The following is a 6,000-nucleotide window of genomic DNA, read 5'->3' as shown; positions in this document are numbered from 1 at the left end:
ACATTTTTGTATGGGCTGAGGATGAACACGGAACATGATACAAACCCATCCAGTTTGGTTAATGATCAGTGAAGCTGTGCAGCATTTTCTCACTGATGTATAAAAGGGAAATACTGGTCCGAGGCTCAATCAGCATTTATTCCTAACTCTGACACACAACTTAGTTACATTTTCTTCACAAACAGCCATTAATAGTATTCTTAACAGTTGCAATCATTTGCTCTGTCTTGAAGCTACACTGTAGAAACCCGAGAGTGAATGAATTGATTTGAGGGCACTTTATTTCTTCAACGCTGCGTTTAATTGCTTCTGTGGCACATTTTACATCCCTCTGGAGCCTAGTTATCGACGCAGTGGGGGTGCAAGATCACAGAGCGAGAGCACCAATCCACCGCAAGGGCCACAGTGCACTCCCTTAATCTCTGAACGGTAACCAGAGTCAAAACAAGCCATGCAAATGAAAGGGAGAACACTGACAGATTTAGGATCAGATATGCTGGCAATGGTTTTATTGCTTTTCTTTTCTTTTGGGGCACAAAAGTGTCTTGTGAGCTTTTTTGTGCTTAAAGGGCACATTGAGCCATTCCGTGAAACCAGGATATTATCCCCAGTGTGACTGTGTGAAAATAAATAAATGTGTGTACAAAATTATTCTTCCATTCTTCATTTTATTGTTTACATATGCCTGGAGTTCATTTGAATTGTATGAAGTCAATGGCAACAGTAAATAAAATGCCTGAACTGCCTGTTCAGTTGCATGTACTGTACCCTAAGTGCAGCCCAAGATTATGGTTCTTATAGTCTGATGTTAAAATGGTTGGTTTGTATATTACTGACTGTTTGGACCATGCCACATTCATTTTCAGTACATCGGATGGAAATTAAGCTTGTGATTGACCCTAATGACAAAATTACAGTTGTAATAAAGATGTTGTCAGTCCCCTGTCACTCTATCTAGTGCTAAGATTGTGGGTTATGTGTATGTAGAACACCATGTTCAAGATGACGGGTCAAAATAAGGGTCGTATACAATTTTTGGTGAGTCCTTAACCAAATATTTTGGAGCCATGAAACTGACTGGAAACACTGAAGTAGGGTTGCCATGGATGCCATTTGATTCACTTGTATTGACTTAACTGTTTCAGCGTGTGTTAACACAGGTCTTAGACTTAATCCTACCATATTGGCCTTTGTTCACATCTTTGAGTGACAAATTCAAGCAGCTATCATGTTTTTTCCCTTTGTTTGATAATTACACTGTATTGTGAGATTGGTTGTCATCGAATAAATCAGAAATATTTTGCAGTCATTTTAACCATCCATCCATTATCTATACCTGCTCATCCTGAGCAGGGTCGCGGGGGGTGCTGGAGCCTATCCCAGCGTGCATTGAGCGAGAGGCAGGAATACACCCCGGACAGGCCACCAATCTATCGCAGGGCACACACACCATTCACTCACACACTCATACCTATGGGCAATTTAGAGTCTCCAATCAGCCTACCTGCATGTCTTTGGACTGTGGGAGGAAACCGGAGTGGGCCTACCTGCGTATCTTTGGACTGTGGGAGGAAACCCACGCATACATGGGGAAAACAAACAGAATGGCCCCAAGCCGAGATTCGAACCCACGACCTTCTTGCTGTGAGGCAACAGTGCTACCCACTGCACCACCGTGACACCCTCATTTTAATTTATAAGTCTCCCTGAATTCAGGAAAATGTTATTGAGAGATGAACATTAAATCATTTTCTGAATCAAAACACAATAGATATGCTGTTCATTACAGGTGATATTGAATAATAGAACAATTTAAATTATAAAAAGCATAGTGTTTTACCACAATGTACATCCTGTTTGTGTGTGCCTGTATAATCATGTTTTGAGTCAGTCATGCAATGCAACATTGCCCTCTACTGTTTATAATTAACATGAACTAACAAGAGCAACCATAAAACAACCCTCTATTGCACTGTTTGTTGTAATATTGGGCTAAAATTGTTTTGTTAATTATTCTATTTATTTTTTTAATCTGTGCTATATGGTATAATTTTAATAGTCAAAGACGTGTCTATCATTTCATTCTTACAAGAGTTTTGATGAAATAATTCAAGCATTTTCAAGCTATATGTTACACATCCGGCAGTAATATATTAAAATTTCCATAAAAAATTAACCACCTCACTGTAGATAAATGCAACAACAAAAATATTTTTTTTTTCTAATGAACAAGACCCAGAAAGATCGACAAAGCAGACAGAAATACAGTACTGCATATTGTCCACAGGATGGGAGTAAAAACACGGTGGTAATGACTTTTGGAGATACAAAAAATCTTAATCTTTTCATTTTGACTTGTGTTGTTTGGGCACTAGATGGGTAAAAATAATGTTCAGTGTTCTCATCCTGCTTAGGGCATGGACATTCAGCAAGCTTCTTTCCACAGCTCTACAAATACATGTTTTAAATTGTACCATGCCTGGAAAATGTTTTATTATTTTTGCTTTCCTATTCTACATTAAAAAGAGGATCAAAATCCTTTGTTTGTCCCCTATAGCAATGCCCAATTCCCATCAAAAAATACTTCTTTCTCACAAGATAAGAAAAAGTGATTATGCAAATAACCAATTATATTCATAATTCTATTCACACTCCTAGTCAACATCAATTTAAAAATAACCCAACACATCTCTGGTTGTCAAAGCAACACATGGGCATTATTTATAAAATAATGTTCCCATCATATTGCATCTTACATAGTGGCTTATGCAGAAAATAAATTGAGCAATTTGTTATTTGTAAAATCCCAAATTGAAGTGGATATGATTGTATAGCTATGTAAAGATTACACTTGATGTAATTTAATTACCTGCAGGTTATGTGAAGTTACTGCACATGTGAAGGTTGTGCATGAATCCTGAAGTGCGCTGTGCGCATTTTAAGAATGACATTTAAGATTATATTTAAATTTAAATTCAATAACATTTTTTTATAGTGGCGGCCCCATCTTTATATATGTATTGTCTGGCAGTTGATGATTTTCTTTAAAGTATGCTTGCATGTTGACATGAGATGTTATGCCTCAGATGCAGGTGTATTTGTATTCCCTATTTCCTTTCTGTTCTTTAACTCTGTGTCCCCTTTGTTCTGTTCACTTCTCTCTTTACGTTGGAGTAATTAATTGTATATTCCACTAACAAGCTGGTGTAATGCTTCTGTCTTTTTAACATTGGATGAATGATCAACCAACAAAGGCACGTGTCGATATAACAAATTTGGTTTTTAATTCATTTTAATTCAGTTTAATTCATGATTATTTTTCCCAGTAATAATAATTAAGTTCAATCAAATTAATTATAATATGTATGTAGGTTTGGCACACAGTAAAACTTAGTGTTTAGTATTCAGAGTGATGAATATTATATGAGGGTATTGATCTTTTAAAACCACTGGGTTCAGAAAAATAAACATATCCAGTATCATGGAAATATTTACCCTTTCAGAGCAAGGAATTGTGTTCAGCAGGACGTCATTGGATTAAATGCTCACCTGAACCTCCCACCTGCCAATACATTTCCAGTAAAACACCTTAGCTTCCGAGCTCTGAGGTGGGGAATGATTTCATGAAACAGATTAAAATATGGTGCTGCTTTGACACTATCAATGTTGGCAGATGGTATTTTGTGTTTACTCTGCTATTTGAACTCTCATATATTCTGATTGCCACAGGCAAAGTGCAACACAGAGAGAATGAGCTATATCTACAGGGACCTCTGATCTGCCAGAATCCTTGTGGGCAAGATGTTGGCTGGTGTGTGACTTCACCTTGGCCATGCTGAGGACAATGAGTACCACAGCCCAAAATATTAAAGGGAGGTTCACCTCACAGACAGACTGAAGGGATTTGAGATTTTTTTCCCCCTGAATATTTCCTGAGCTAGCAACTGGCCCTCTCTTTACGTTCCACTCTGTATCAAACCAGAATATGTGAAATAACCCCATAATATCAAAGATTTAATTATATTTCCCTGTTGGGTATACTTTTCTTTTGGTGGCTGTGAATTTTGGTTGCACTGGGACCCAATCAAAATTTCAATGCCATTTATCAAACTTCAGATGTTTATTTTTGCTAATTTTCATCTACACAAGGTCCCTTGTATCAAAAAAGAAAAATTGTATTTGCCTATCAAACCATCTTCACTGAAGAAGGCAGGTGATGACAGATTATGTATCCTTCCTTTGTCTATTAGACATTTTGAACATTTCTTGTCAGCGGTTAGCCCCATCGTGGTCACTAGGAGATGAGGGGACAAGGAAGGAAAGGATACATTCTTAATGTGCTATGATTTTTAAGCAGCCATTTTACATACACATTTTTTTCCTCAGTGAGATAAACTTTAAAAAGTTGCATGCTAATTTTTTATTTATTTTTATTTATTTAACCTTTATTTACCCAGGGTAGGTTCACTGAGCACGGATGCTCTTTTGCAGGAATGCCCTGCTTCACACTTATACACATTCATACCTGGGAGCTGCCCAGTACAACCACAATACTCTATTGTTGGCCACTGAGCAGCTCCACTAATGCAACTATCAGAGATGCAAAAACTGACTTTTTTTTGGAGGGGGGGGGGGGGGGGGGGAATGTTAGAATGTTTTTCTATATGCAATTGTGTCTGTATAAAGGAGCACACAATATATTCACAATATACTGTAGCTCATTATTTGTTTGTTTTTTTCTTTTATAAGCCTTCTTTTCTCAAAAATAATGTCTTCTCTTTGACATGGTGGACAACCCACTTTTGTAACTTTGGGTACTCCACAGCATAACAAGAATCTCCATTCCCGTGATACATCTAGATTTTCGATAGATAATTTGTTGCATTCCATTCAACCACTAATTTACGTCAGGCCCAGTCATTGGAAGATGGGCTCCCTGTCATAGTCCGGTTTCTCCCAAAATTTCTTCCCATTGGGGAGTTTCTTCTCACCACCACCACCATTTTTTTACCTCATGTGCTTCCTTTTTGGGTGTTAAGGTCTGGTTTTTGCTCTTTTACTTTTACTTTTTTATGCTACTCTGTCTAGCATCTCTGTGACAGTTCACAGTGAAAAGCGCTATACAAATAAAATTGATTTTATTTGCTTTCATTTCATTACTGCTGGTATACCACCTCTCTACTCTCAACATCTTTAAACACTGGAGGGCTGCCAGAAGAAGCATTTAGCCAAAAACAAATGTATTTACATAGTGACATGATTTTCTTCCGCCAAACACCTGTTTCCTTCAGTTTTATGACGATGTTAACCTGCTAACTATGCCAAGTTTGTACAATTGCGGAAATTGCAGCATTGATGATTTTAAAAAAATGTACTGGATACATTGAATGTCCCCAGACATCAGCAATTTCATCAAAACAAATTAGACTTGACTAGGCTACAGTATGTTAGCTATAACAACTTGCTTGACCCCCACCAGTCTGGCTTCAGGCCTGGCCACTCGACCGAGACTGCACTCCTCTCGGTCAGTGAGTCACTCCATGCCGCACGAGCAGCCTCCCTCTCCTCTGTCCTGATTGTTCTAGACCTCTCTGCTGCATTTGACACTGTGGAGCACTCTATCCTCCTGTCCTCCCTGGCAGCAACAGGGATCTGCGGCACAGTCCTTGTCTTACCTCTCTGACCATTCCTTCCAGGTTGCCTGGGCGGGTAAGGTATCACCACCCCGTCCCCTCGCCACCGGAGTTCCCCAGGGCTCAGTCCTCGGTCCCCTTCTCTTCTCCTTATACACCAGATCCCTTGGCCCTGTAATCTCTGCCCATGGCTTGTCCTATCACTCCTATGCCGACGACACGCAACTCTTTCTCTCCTTCTCCCCATCGGACACACAGGTCCCTGCCCGCATCTCCGCTTGCCTGAGGGACATCCAGAGCTGGATGGACAATCACCACCACCTGAAGCTGAACCCGGGAAAGACGGAGCTAATCTTTATTCCTGCTC

Source organism: Anguilla anguilla, chromosome 1 (genome assembly GCF_013347855.1).
Source record: "Anguilla anguilla isolate fAngAng1 chromosome 1, fAngAng1.pri, whole genome shotgun sequence".
Classification (NCBI taxonomy): Eukaryota; Metazoa; Chordata; class Actinopteri; order Anguilliformes; family Anguillidae; genus Anguilla; species Anguilla anguilla.
This window is presented reverse-complemented; position numbering follows the sequence as displayed.